Source organism: Scyliorhinus torazame, chromosome 18 (assembly GCF_047496885.1).
Source record: "Scyliorhinus torazame isolate Kashiwa2021f chromosome 18, sScyTor2.1, whole genome shotgun sequence".
Lineage (NCBI taxonomy): Eukaryota > Metazoa > Chordata > Chondrichthyes > Carcharhiniformes > Scyliorhinidae > Scyliorhinus > Scyliorhinus torazame.
The window spans coordinates 123,268,719-123,284,022 of record NC_092724.1 but is presented as its reverse complement, the minus strand read 5'-3'; the positions used below and the strand labels follow the sequence as shown (position 1 = coordinate 123,284,022).

Genomic DNA, 15,304 nt, shown 5'->3' with positions numbered 1-15,304 from the left:
ATGGGGACCAGACAGAACAGCACTCATGGGGGTCTATCAGGTGATCGGTGGCCTCCAGGTGCATGCTCTTTGGGCAAGGTGGTATACTGGCACTGCTGGTGTCACCCTGGCACCCTGGCAATTCCAGCTTGGAATCCTGGCAGTGTCACCTGGGTGCCAGACTGTCACTGTCAAGGTGCCCAGGTGGCACTGACAGCTGGCAATGGTACTACCATGGTACCAGGTTAGCACTGCAATGCTGGCATTTTTCACGTGGTGGCGATTGGGCCGGGATGCCCTGCGCGGGTGTTGGGGGGTGCAGGGGAGCACGGGGAGCATTCATAGTGAGTTGGGGCTTGGGGTGGGTTGAGGGTCACGTCGGGGGCTCCAGAGATCGGGACGCCATGTAAAATATCTCGTTACACTGAGGATTTTCGGCGAGCGGAGCTCCTCAGTGCCAAAAATGGGGCTATAAGTGGCCTCAGCCACGTGTTCCCCGCTGAGCCTCCCTATCTAACCTGCGATGGGACTCTGTTCTCATTAGTTAAATTGTGCCTGTTAATTCAAGCCAATAAGACAACAGATGGTAACTTCAGTAGAAATTACACAGATAGAGGGGACAACTAATCACAGACATAATCAAGAAGTAGAACTAGAGCACATATGCAGAGAAAGTGGAGTTTGTTCATTTTTATATTTATTGTACCAATGTTATTGTGTTGCAGAGAAAATGATGCACCATCAAGCAGAATGAAACTTGCTATTTCTGTGGAGCAACGATATCACATCTTGAAACCTGATCACCGCTTCCTTCTGTCTGAAGCTTTATGTCCAACCATACATGATGGAGAAAAGTGCATTCGTGAAGAAGATATACGGAAGTATTAGTTTTTAAACAAAAGCTAAATTTTTGATATGGCTTCTGAGAAATCAAAAGCTGCAGGCTCGAAACGTTTGACACCCAAACCTGCCACTTTGTCAATACATAGATAGATTTTCCTTGCTTGAAGTCCTTGAATTGAACGGCTTTATTCATTCAAGTCCTTCTACAGGAGTGTATTCATCTATAAAGGTTCTGCTTGTAATGTCTAAGGGGAAAATAAACAGATTAGGTTCAAGTGGCTGTTATGAATGCAAAAAGCAAGATTCCCCATTACTGAATAACGTTTACATGAGTTCTCTGTCTAAAACAGAAGTGTACTGGGATATGAAATTGGTGTAGCCCAATTTTTGGGCACCAAATACATGCAACGATCTCTGCACTTGAAGGCGATCATCCAAGGATCACAAGAAATTTGATCTTGGGCTTCATTGTAATAATAGCAGTGAACTGGGAGGACACCAGCCAGGCTCACTCCTGCATTTTGCTGAGCAAGGCCTTCCCAAATATGGTCTGTTTGAATGCTAAGCAATCTCCAGGTACATCCAGGAGATTGGGGGGGGGGGGGGGTGGGGGGTGGGGGTTGTGGTGCATTGGCAGAGGCAAACAGTGAGAGGTAATTGTGGACTTACACCAATACAATCTTTTCTGTCGAGCAGGGAAAATCATTCCTGCTTCTCCTGGCTCTCCATCAATGTAAATAAAACTTTTTGTTTTTAAATCACAATTTCGGCTGCAGTAGAACTGGGGAAAAGTTGGACCTTGCACAGTGCAGATGCACCCTGAGACAAGCTGCAACATAAAAATTACATTTAATCAATTATGATCATAGTCTTACTGCTCTGTGAAGACAGATAAGTTTTCATTTTAAAACCTGAGACTTCTAGGGTAATATTTTGTGGTAGATACATGTGCAAAGTCAATAGCCTTTAGTATAACTTGTCAGCCTCAGTGTCATTTTTCTCATTCGCAAATGCAGTGGATACAATACCCCCCACCTCATTCCGCTCCCACCCCTCCACACACTTACCTTCATAACTTAACCAACATTCACAGTCTCTTCCCAAAGGCTGGTGATCTGCCCTTGAAAGTCATGGCTTTCCACTCTACTCTCAGGAATTATGTTTTCCTTCCCAAGTCCTCAAGTTGTGACCTCCCTATGTGCTCCCTTGGGACTCAACTAGATACTGGAACATCCTCCCTAAATATCACCAGATCGCAAGATCCTTAAAGGATTTCCACCTCTCTACTTGAGAGATGTCAGACTCAGACCCAGAACCGCTGAAGCTTCAGTACGTTCTCCAGGGGTCACAAAGCACCCCCTGAGTGCTCACAGGCTGATATTGTTCCGCGCCACAATTCAGATGTCCCCAATCCCCTGACATCAGCACTTTCCAAGACCCAGCAGATCCCGTTTCCTACATGACCCACTCTCACTTCCCAGAATCCCCTGTCACCCTCTTTATCTTTAACCCATGCAGGTTCCAGGAGTTGCCAGTTCGCCCCTTCCTTCTTACCCAGTACATGCTGGTTACCATTTTTCAACCTACTCTGGATCTTAAAAAAGTGAAATGTTTGCAATTTAGTACATCGATCAAGGTAAATGTGACAGAGTGACACAGAGATACTGATAAAAAAAATAGGGAAGATCAAGAAGTCAAGGGTGAGGACACAGTTACACAAAGAGTGAAGAGTGGGAGACAAGAGTTACTGAGAGAGATCAGTGAATGCTACAGAAAGGGAAAATGAGAAAGAAAGGAAAAGAAACAGAGACAACAACAGATATTTAAAGTCAGTGAGAACTTGTACGAGACAATTGCAGATTGAATGAATTGATTTAAATATTTCCATCATCCGAATGCGATATCTCAAACATAAATATTGTACTTCACACACCCACGTCATTTATTTTGTTTCCACAAGGAAACCAGAGTTAAGAATGTTCTCATGGGTTGCTTCTTTACATGTTGTTTCCCAGACTTTGTCAGAGGAATAATGAAACATTACTTTACATCAACCTAATTCCTGTGACATAGCTGTAAAGGACAACAATTCCACCAGGAGTATAATTGATAAAATTACCTTGTGTGTAAAAGCAGTATTTTTCTTGCACTTTATAAAGTTTTGTATGTCCCAAAACACACAGACATGTATATGAGAGATAACATTGCCTGAAGTCAGTGCCTTGCACATGTTTAAAGTATTCTTACTGCACTGAGATAGAAGGGCAAAAGCGAACTTACAATTTAATGCAAAGTAATGATAACAGAGCGATTTTTATTAAAGGCAAGAAAATGTCAGTGCCAACATTCTGTTTGCTTCTTGCTGTAACCTTTATTTTATTCAAATAATCCTTTAATATTTTAACTATACTAAATATGTATGTGTTCTTACAGTCAACACACCCATTAAACCTCAATTAGTATCTTCAGTATATTTTCCGGTCAAGAAATACCAGTGATTACATCTGTACATTTCAGCATTAGTACATTTAATTTATTTCTAACTTAAAAGGTACATCGAGCGGGATTCTTCATCCCGCCAGACCCACTTTCTGGCTTGGCGCACCCCCACCGGCAGCGGGATCCTCTGACCCGGCAGCCAGCCAATAGGGTTTCCCATTGCGGCCACCCCACGCCTTGTGGAAATCGTGGGCGTGAGTGCCCTGGCAGCAAAGCGGAGGATCCTGCCGATGGAGAATCCCGCCTGTCATCTTTAAATTAAATAATCACAAAAACATGAACAATTTGGTATACCTATTTATACGAGCTCCACCATCAAGGTCCCTGCCCTTAACCCATTTCTCTACCCCTTCCTCCCACAATTTCATATTTTTCAAGTGTTTACATAAATCAGTGTTAAATGCTGTGACTGAAACAGCATCAATGGTCACTTGTGATCATGTATTCCTCATCTGAATAACCTATTGTGGACTCCTCAGTTTATACTTCCCTGCAATCAACTCACTAGCCAAAGACAATATACCCTTTCCTGACCTACTCTCCCAAGACTTTTCATACTTTTAAAATAATACCATGGGCTCTTTTTTAATTTTCTTTTTCCTGGTGACCACAGGCTTTCATTCGAAAGCCCTAAGCACAATTAAACCTTTGATGCCAGGTATTATCCCAGTGAATTTGCACCTTTTCCATTACAAAATACCCAAAAGCCACAAGCACTGCAATTGCGGCCTCATTAAAGTTCTGTACTTTTTCTGTGTAATGACTCTAATCTTGAAATCATTTGTTTTTTAACATTATATCTGTTTATAAGGCTGGTTTTTGGATTCTGTTTTTGAAATGTAGCTCATGATTAGAACACCTGAATCCCCGAAGGCAAGCTGCTTTTGCCACACGCAAATCTTTGTTGCTTGTTGAATGTTCACATGGAATTAGCAGACCTTTGATTCCCATCACAATAAAATAGCATCCATGTTCGAAACATATGGGGATTATAACTGGCTAAGAACATAAGAAATAGGAGCAGTGGTAGGCTATTCGGCACCTCAAACCTCCTCCACGATTCAATAAAATCGTGGGCAAGATTTCTCGGCCCTGCACGTTAACAGAATCTTTCGGTCCCGCTGAAGGCCCCCACACTCCCACCCCCGGTGAGCCACACAAAATGTTGGAGGCATCGGGAGGACTGGAATATCCCACTGGCAGCCAATGGCAAGCCACGTCCGCCTCTGGGAAACATGCCACATGGAGGGGGGGGGGGGGGGGGGGCGGGGGGGGGGGGGGTGGATTCTCCCCCCATGACTATTTTGGCATTGATAGAAAGAACAGAAAGAATTGATTATTCCGAAAAATTATTTCAACTTTAGTTGTCGGCCTTTTTGAGTAAATAATTCACGTATTAACACCAGCTGCCAATACATCCATTTTTTTTTTGAGACTTGTGCACGGTCTGGGTTTCTGCCAGTAAAACCCAGAACAATGACAATAAAACTACCTGCTTTGAGCGACTGCTGTTTAATTAATATAATTAGTTTTGTGTTAGAAACAGATCAAGACTTGAAGTGTGCTGTCTCAATGTTGTCATGTAATGACTGTCAAATGCTTATTATAGGCTGTAAATATCAGTGCTTACATTTGAATGTAAATTCGCAACATACACTATTCCTACAATGTGATGTTTTCAACACAAAAATGGAGTAAATTGAATTTTTACAGCTTGTTTTTTGTCGGTTCTGATCCAGAATGTGGTAGCATTAACTGAATGGATATGGGAAGAGAAAGCAAAATTGAAACTAGTTGGCCAAAATATACATTATGCAAAAATATGTTTAATGTCAATTCAGTCCAAAAAACTGATTTGAAAGCTTTAGTTATTCTTGGAAAAAAGCAAGAATGCTGACCTGGCTGGCACAATTTAGTATCGAATGAATCACCCTAAAAGTGAGAAAAAAATTAAACAAACATTTTACGATTATGACCCAGTACTTAATGACATATGTTTCCTTGACCATATCAGTAAATATGTGACCTTCAAATATCAGGAGTACTGTTGTATACTGTTACAGGCATTTTGAACTCAGCGAGTAATATTAACTGCCATATTTCTAGGAGATAAATGCATTCACATAATGCCGCTTCCAGCTTCATTTTATAGAAAAACTCATCTTCATTAAAAAGATCTATAATTCATTTTTTACAAAACTTATTGCATATTCCTAAGCTCACAGTAGCATTTTCACATTTACTTCTTGTGCTTTAAAGCCAGAGAACAGAGCACCCATGTGTTTTAGATCCCATCCGATCTCCATTCCCCATTGATTTCACTTGGTTTTGATGAGGATTTAAGAAGCAGTGTTTGGGAAGGTGTTTATGGAGGGTGGAGGATGGAGATTGACACAGAGGGTATTAGAATACTAATGCCTGGAAGTGGCAAGAGTAGACGCAGGATGGAATTTTGCCACTTGTTGGCAAAGTGTCATCTCGGGCGGGAAAAATAGAAGGTAACCTGCCGGCGGCATTGGCCAGTTTTCCCGCCGTATTTTTAAATTGATAAATAAATCAGTATGAAGTCTGACAACACCAGGTTAAAGTCCAACAGGTTTGTTTCGAATCACTAGGCTCGTATTCAAAGTATCGTCCTGCATCTTTGACTTTGTCTATATATATGTTTCTGGAACCTACCTCTTCATTCACCTGAGGAAGGAGCAGTGCTCCGAAAGCTAGTGATTCGAAACAAACCTGTTGGACTTTAACCTGGTGTTGTAAGACTTCTTACTGTGCTCACCCCAGTCCAACGCCGGCATCTCCACATCATGATAAATAAATGTAAGGGGTGGGTCCCACAACATCACATTGGTGTAGCGGACACTGATTGAGCCTGTCCCACCGGCAATTTAATGGCACCCCGAGGGAGGTGGTGGCGTAGTGGTATTGTCACTGGAATTGTAAACCAGAGATCCAGAGTAATGCTCTGGGGACCAAGGTTCAAATCCCACCACTGCAGACATTTGTATCAAAAAAAATCTGGAATTAAAAGTCTAATGATGACCATGAAACCATTGTCAATTGTTGTAAAAACCCATTTGGTTCACTAGTATTAATTAGTATTCTAATACCTTCTGAGCATTTAGGAAGGAAATCTGCCATCCTTACCTGGTCTGGCCCACAAGTGACTCCAGATCCACAGCAACGTGGTTGACTCTGAACTGCCTCCTCACGGACAATTAGTGATGGGCAATAAATGTTGGCCCAGCCTGAGATGCCCACACCCCATGAATGAATTAAAAAAAGAATATAAATTGAAAGACGCCCCCCCCGCCCCCCACCCTCCCAATGCACCCCCCTCCCTCACCTTGGAACTGCCCCCGTCTCCCACCTCCAAATCCACCAGAGAACGCTCCTTATAATGACAGAACTCCCCCACTACCACGATCACCACGGAACCCCTCACAACCACAGAACATCCCCCTCCCTGGTACTTGCCCCACAGAACACTGTTTCCCCCCATCATTATCGCCACGGAACCCTCCCCCATGGAAACAGAATACCACCCCTTCCCAATACTACACCTCGCCAATGGAATATCCCCCGTCACTTCCCCCAGCACTGCCTGGGCATGACCCTCTGGAACTGTCCCGACATCTGGATAGTGTCAATGGGCAGTGTCACAGTGCTGCCCAGGCATGACCCTCTCCCTGTTGGGAGCCATACTCACATGTGTGCCTCTAGAGGATTCTACTCACCAGATGCACGCCATGGAGAACTTGTCGTGATTCAAGTCATTGTGCCCTCATGCTGAGGTGACTGGACAATTTAACGTGACGAGACTATCAAGCAGAAGGGCCTGACAATTATATTAAAATGCATGCAAATGCAAATCCTGACTTATAAGGTCAGGATTCCTGTTAAATCCTTAGCGGGAACTCCCGTTGGTTTTAAAACCAATTTTAGGACTTCCGCGTCATTCTCCATACCCATATGCTGTTCCCGCCCCCCGAAAACAGGAGTGGAAAATGCCCCCCACAAAGTTTTCAATAGTATATGGGCAATGTTACAGAGAATGATCTTGCCTGGATTTACTTTTTGCTTTATGGCAATTTTTTTATCCTTTCGACCAATCCCTCAAACTCTCTTTGTCCATGATTGAAGTGCTTTACCCTTCTTATTATTATTTAACTGAACATGTCTTTTTCCACAATGTTTATATGTTCAAGTGCTGAAAGTAATAGAAAACCCCATGTTTCATTAAAATGGGAGAGCTTTGTGGCATAAATCAGGTTGAGATGCATCGAACCAACAAAAGGCAAATAACCCTAGATATGAACTTAGAGGGAATCATATCAGTTTAATTTAAAATAAATATGAAGAGGAAGGAGAAAAATACATCAATTATGGATAAAGAGAGTTTGAGGGATTGATGTGTAAAACAGAAAGTAGAAAGTAAACCCAGGCAAAGTTGTCTCTGTAACATTGCCCATATGCTAGTGAAACCCTTATAGAATTATAGAATCCCGACAGTGCAGAAGGATGTCATTCAGCCCATCGAGTTTACACCGACCCACTGAAAGAGTACCCTATCTTGGCCCATTCACCTGTCCTATCCCCGTAATCCCATCATCCCACCAAACCTGTGGACACTAAGGGATAATTTAGAATGGCTAATCCACCTACCTAACCTGGACATCTTTGGACTGTGGGAGGAAACTGGAGCACCCAGAGGAAACCTACAAAGACATGGGGAGAATGTGCAAACTCCACACAGACAGTCACCAAAGGTTGGAATTGAACCTGGGACCCTAGTGCTGTGAGGCAGCAATGCTAACTATTGTGCCACGTGCCACCCTTGACTCTAGTTGTCCCCAGACATTACTATACCAGTGTATTTGAGGCAGACTCTCATCTTCACTCTCTATAAATCTCAACCCTTCCGAAGTCCTGCTTTTTACATCAACTCTTGCTCACTCCATCATTCCAGTGTTGTTGGCCTACATTGGCTACCAAAAGCCTCAAATTTAAAATTCTCATCCCACTGTCTAATTTTCTCCATTGCCTCTTCGCTCCCTATCTATAACCTTGTGCAGAGAAAAGAGCTACCGTTTCGAGTCCAATGAACCCTACAGATTCTGCCAGACCTCCTGAGATTTTCCAGCATTTTCTCTTTTGTTTCAGATTCCAGCCTCCGCAGTAATTTGCTTTTATTTTTAAAATAAATTTAGAGTACCCAATTCATTTTTTTTCAAATTAGAGGACAATTTAGTGTGGCCAATCCACCTAGCCTGCACATCTTTTGGGTTGTGGGGGTGAAACCCACGCAAACACGGGGAGAATGTGCAGACTCCACACAGACAGTGACCCAGAATCGAACCTGGGACCTCGGCGCCATGAGGCAGCAGGGCTAACCCTCTGCGCCTCCGTGCTGCCCGTAATTTGCTTTTATAACCTTATGCAACCCTACAACCACACCCACAAGCTTTTGTGCCCTATTTCTTTCTGTATTATTGCTGATTATCTGTGGTTTCTGGTTACAACAGACAAGCGAGAGAATTGCCTTGGAATCTAATCACTCACCTTCTCCCACCCTGCCACCCCCCAATCCAACTGTAAAAGACACAAATATGAGTGTACAGTATTCTGAAGCAGGGAAGGGATCATCAGGGCTGATCCCAAGTGTAAACAAGAGCTATAAAAAATGCTTAGAAAGTTCATACTCGACTGTCAAAAAAAGAAGGCAGTTAAAAAGGGATTCCTTTAACAAGTGCATAAAATAGCACAAAACTATTTCAAAATGACCCAGGAAAGTAAGATTACGCACATAAATTTAGGGCAGAAAATGTATTTAAAAATGAAAATCTTTTGCTCTTCAAAGATCGTTAAATATTTGAAACAATTTGTCAGGCAGGTATGCAGTAGGATGTTCCAGTTAGAGCTTTTGTGACGTAGGCATGCATTATGATGGACCAAATAGTAATTTCTTAACCTTGATATTTCTTTCATTTTTATGTGAACGTATCTTTGAAGATTTCTAGAGAATGGAGCTGTTTGTTGTGAATCTATCTTATTTTGGTCAACAGTTCATAGTATTGTAAAAATTGTGTACGTTTAGGCTGAAGTAATATGAATACTTCTGAATCAATGAGAAATGGCACTGAGAAGTTAATCATTTGAAAGTAGCAGCCTAATTCTGGAGTTGGATCAAATCTAGGATGCATTGAAATCCATTCCAGACATGTTTTCAGCAGGGGGGCATACAAAATGAGACAGGCGACTACCCCACCACCTTCCCGCCCAACCCGAGCTCACCCTCAAATCACAGTAGGTGGACGGCACCGAAATCAGCAGCCCGCCCACTATATTTGAATAAATAATCAAGGGTCAACAGAGCTTGTTAACAAGCCAATTGACCCCAATAATATGCTGCCCACTCCATAACAGAGTTGATGTGGGCAGTCAGGCAGGGGTGGGCCGGCCATTATTGTTGAAAACCTTCGAAAGGAGTGGAAGAAAGGAGGGTGGCTATTTATTTTTTTTGGGGGGGTGCATTAGGGAGAAGCCCCCTAAGAGAGTATCCCCCCTACTTTTTCGCCTCCCCAATGCCCACCATCTCCCTCCAACCCACCCCAAGCTAATTGACCCCTCTCCACCCAATGCCTCAGATTTGCCTTACTCAGGCATTCATTGGGACTGTGCCCACTAATAGGATTTTGGCACTGCTGGTGCAGCTGGAACTGCCAGCCAATCGGATTGGCTGGTAATCCCCCAGGATGAGTATTCCTCCCCAGTAAGGGACAGAAGTCCCACGGTCAGGCAATTTCGTAGATCCACAGCACGTTATGGCTGCAGGGTGGGTTGGAGTGATTCTGCTACCCAGCGACTTTGCTTCAGGGTGGGTGCCATCCACCTCCCATATTATACAGCCCCAAATCTAACTATGGAGTAACCCCTTTACGAACCTAGTGAAATATGATTTCAAAAATGTTCAGGCAATTGGTTGGACCTCGAGTTTATAAAGTTGCTTCACAGCATTGTTTTAATATAATGAGAATGTAGAAGATCCCATTCGTATTCTCCGAAGATTATATGAACCCATAGGTGCCTATGTGGTAACCAACACGCACACAAGCTCTTATTTGCACACGACACTCAGGCACACAATACAGTATATGCTTAAAAATTTTAAAAATGCCCCATTGTTTGAACAGAAGTTGATTTCCCTTGAAACCTTCGATAAAACTTTAAACAGGTCATTTCAAGGAAGAAAAATGAAAAGCAAAGAATTCTAAGCCATATTAATCATAAGGTTGCAGACATGGGTTAAATAAGGAACACGACCTCAATCTGGAGAATGTTAGTGATGAATTCATGCTTTTTACGAAGAAAACGTGGAAGTTGTGTTTTTCTAATGTTTACTCGAAAGAAAGCGTTTGATATAAAGTACATGGTGACACATTTGCAGTGTTCCTATACAAAACAGCGTTGTACAATATGATGCAATTTGCTGAACGTAGAATCTAGAACTTTCCGTCAGTAAAAGAGAACCAAACAAGGAAAGCGTTTGCAAAATAGCCACTCACAATCAACATTTTTAAGTTGAAACGTACAGTATGTTTACGTATCATCACTTAGGAGCTGTATTAGGCATTTGTAAACTGACATTTAACTCAATAATTCTTGTGGTTTAATGTTCTGCTCCCACATTAAATGTTCATGTAGTTCAGTAAAATGGTAAAATACAAATATTCAACAATGGTTTCCTGCAGCTTCATGTAATTCTCCTGCGAGGTGGCTAATTTTAGTTTGACAATTGTACTTTTGGAAAAATGCTGTTGTATAATGTAAGGTTTTCTTGTGTCCAGAAGTGTCAATTTTGATTGTTGTTAAATGCACTTGTACGAGACAAAATCTCTTCGTGTTATTTGTGTCACAGGTTTGAAAATAAAGTTCCATGTCTATGATTTTGCCACAAATAGTAAAACAAAATTTTTCCATCCATTCCAAGAACCCATTGTAAACATGATTGAAGATTTCTAATAAACATGCCATTTCATTCAATGTAAATTCTGTTTTGTGATTTCTTTCTTAAAATGCCTATAACAGATTCTTTTTGAAGTCATTTTATTTCATATTGCCTGCTATAATAATGGGACAACTCAGCAGAAGTGTTGTGAAACCATGAAAGATTTTGACCATCTTGTTGGATAAACCTAATATCCTCCAGTTAAAAAGGGAAATCTACCCAGCCATCCATGACTGCAATCCCTTCCAAAGCAAACAAAAGCTGTCCAGCACAAAAATATTCCCAGAAGCCATAATTTACTTGTGGGAAGGAAAAATAACCCATAAAATGCCCCAGAAGTACAACCAGCAGCCTAGCAGCACAAAGCAGCAGTGCACCCATATGGAGTTGATGAGTCCTTTAACGAGCGCGCAAGCAAATTTTATTGACTGTTAGTGCCGCAGTTTGTTAGTTGAGTTTATCACGTGGCAAGTCAGTCGCTGGGCAGGCCAACTACAAGAAGTTAATATCAGTCTCCCCTTCAATCAGCAAATAATGACGGCAATGCAAGAGGTTTATCTGTGACCTCTGAACATCCATATGTCAAACCAATTTAAATAACATTGCAATCAAATCATTCATGTACGGTGCTATTTATATAGCACTCAAACTGCTAATGTCAACTGATATAAAGCAGCTTCCAACAAGATCATGACAGGGGCAGTAAAAGCCATTGGGCTCAACAAGTGCATTCTTTCTTATAGATCAGCCAGCCCCACATGCCTACTTCTAAGCATTTCATTAAATCATTTTCTTTTTCCCAGAAATATATTGCATTATCTCTTAAACCACTTCGATCAGATACTGCAAAGACTATGTGCCCTGACAATATTTCGACAAGAGTACTGAAGACTTGTGCTCCAGAACTTGTCGCACCTGCGGCCAAGCTGTCCAGTACAGCTACAACATTGGCATCTACCCGGCAATGTGAAAAATTACCCAGGTGTGTCCTATCCACAAAAATCAGGACAAATCCAACCTAGCCAATTACCACCCTATCAGTCTACTCACACTCACCATCATCAGCACATGATGGAAGGAATCATCAACGGCGTGATCAAGCGGCACTTATTCAGCAATAACCTGCTCACGGATGCTCAGTTTGGGTTCTGCCAGGGTCACTCAGCTCCTGACCTCATTACAGCCTTGGTTCAAACATGAACAAAATAGCTGAATGCCTGAGATGAGGTGAGGGTGACTGCCCTTGACATCAAGGCAGCATTTGACCGAGTATGGCATTAAGGAGCCCTAGCTAAACAGGAATCAATGGGAATCAGGGGGAAAACTCTCCACTGGTTGGAGTCATACCTGGCACAAAGTGAGATGGTGGTGGTAAATCATCTCAGCTCCAGGACATCGCTGCAGGAGTTCATCAGAGTAGTGTCTTAGGCCCAACCATCTTCACCTACTTCATCAATGACACTCCTTCCATCATAAGGTCAGAATGGGGATGTTTGTGGATGACTGCACAATTTTCAGCACCATTCGCAATTCCTCCGATAATGAAGCAGTGCTTGTCCAAATGCAGCAAGACCTGGACAATATTCAGGCTTTGGATGACAAGTGACATTCGGGCCACATAAGTGCCAGGCAATGACCATCTCCTACAAGAGATGACATTCAATGGCATTACCATCCCTGAATCCCCCACAGTCAGTGTCCTGGGGATTAACGTTCGTCATTAGGTGAACTGGACAGCCGTATTAATACAGTGGCTACCAGCGTAGGTCAGAGTGTAATGGAATACTCTCCACTTGCCAGGATGAGTGCAGCTCCAACAACACTCAAGATGCTTGACACTATCAAGGACAAAGCAGCCCACTTGATTGCTACCCCTTTCACAAACATTTAGTCTCCTGCCCACTGATGAACAGTGGCAGTCAAGTGTACCATCTACAAGATGCACTTCAGTAACTTGCTAAGGTTCCTTAGGCAGCATCTTCCAAACCCACAACCACTACCATCTAGAAGGACAAGAGCAGCAGTTACCTGGGAACCCCACCACCTGGACGTTCCCTTCCAAGTCACTCACTACCCCGACTTTGAAATATATCACCGTCCCTTCACTGTCACTGGGGCAAAATCCTGGAATTCACTCCCTAATAGCACTGTAGATGCATTTGCATGTCAGGGACTGCAGCGGTTCAAGAATGCAGCTCACCACCACATTAAAAGGGCCACTAGGGATGGATAATAAATGCTGGCCTAACCAGCATTTTTACAAATCAGCTTCTCTGGCAACATGTTCCTTCACCCTTGCACTACAAAGAGCAAAAGAAAGCTCCATATTTCCCTTGTCACTTATAACTTCTTTGTGTCCCCAGACATGTGAACTTGTTGACTATTGAGTGAGTCAATTGTCAAAGGAATGGAAACTCAACTTTAAATTTTAGACACAATTAAAATGGGGCAACTCAATAAATTTCTCTTAATACAGCAAACAAACATCAGTCATAAAATAATTCAACTACTTACGAATGGGCAGATAAAAGACACAAGATACTTCCACAGAATATTAACAGGTAACAATCATGAAACAACATCACTGATGGAGACTGGATCCATGTAGCATTTTGTTAATTAAATGGGGAATGAAATTCGCTCCAGTGAAATTGCAGTTAAATGTGGACATTTAAATCTTTCTTATTAATTTCTTTATAACCTGGCTAAAATGTGTTAAGTCTGAGATAGAGTTCTGGGAGAGGACTGTGAGAAGAATTTCCTTTCTGTAGAAAAAAAATTCCATTACAAAAGCCCTGGTAGAGCAGCACGGTGATGCAGTGGTTAGCATTGCTGCCTCACGGCGCCGAGGTCCCAGGTTCGATCCCGGCCCTGGGTCACTGTCCGTGTGGAGTTTTGCACATTCTCCCCGTGTTTGCGTGGGTTTCGCCCCCACAACCCAAAGATGTGCAGGGTAGGTGGATTGGCCACGCTAAATTGTCCCATCATTGGAAATAAAAAGGAATTGGGTACTCAAAAAAACATTTCTTTTAAAAAACAAAAACAAAACAAAAGCTCTGATGGGGAGTAACCACCTGGAACGTTGAATCTGGATGAGATTTTTCCAAACATTCCCGCCAGCGGGATATTCTGGTCCCGCCGAAGGCGGCCCCCACCCCTCCCCGCGGCGGGTTCCCCGGCAGCGAGACTGGCGAGCCATGCAAAACGGCATGAACATCGGAGGGAACAGAAAATCCCCCGGGTTGCCATTGTCGAGCTGCCTTCGCCGTTGGAAAGCATGTTGCGGGCAGGGCAGGGGAGGTCTGAAGATCCAGCCCTCTGTTTCTCTCAGCACAGAGGTTGCCAGTCACGCTGAGTGTTTCCAGCATTTTCTGTTTGTTCTGCAGGTACCATTCTTTGGCTTTTTTGTTATTCATTCTTTAGCATGATAATGGTTTTGCTGGCAAGGTCGGCATATATTGCCAAATCCTAAATGCACTTGTTCTTCTTGAATGGAAATGAACCGTTTCAGAGGGCAATTAAGAATGAACACTTTGTTGTACATCCATTTTTTTGTCCAAGTCAGAGGGGTCAGGAGAGCAAATTTCCTTCTCCAGCAAATTTTAATGATCCAGATACATTTGAATACAATCCAATAGCTTTGTGGTCATCATTATTGATGCTATCTGCTTTTTACCCCTAGATTTTATTTCAATAATTGAATTAAAATTTCCCAATTGATGCGTTGATGAATACCTATTATTAGTCCAGGCTCTGAACTTAATAGTTCAGTGTCATATTCACTATGTTACTGTATCAATCGAAAAACAACATCCTTATGATTGTATTATTTGTTGTACAATAGGAACAATGAGGGATAATCTGATTGCACCATCCACAGATATTTGCAACCACTGGCAAACCTTGTGTTTGGTGACAGTATACAATAAAAATCGAACAAATAATTCCCAATGCTATCCATATTTGTTTTTC

At 42.4% G+C, this 15,304-nt stretch overlaps 1 protein-coding gene across 1 annotated transcript in view; it reads left to right on the top strand.

Annotated features, from left to right (window-relative positions):
* Window positions 1-4,568, top strand: part of LOC140395483 (urotensin-2 receptor-like) — a 33,686-nt gene extending 29,118 nt beyond the window's left edge. Inside the window, exon 2 of the mRNA XM_072483279.1 lies at window positions 705-4,568. The gene's annotated coding sequence lies outside the window, so the exon portion shown is untranslated. The remainder of the gene's footprint in view (window positions 1-704) is intronic.
* Window positions 4,569-15,304: the final 10,736 nt, after the last annotated feature.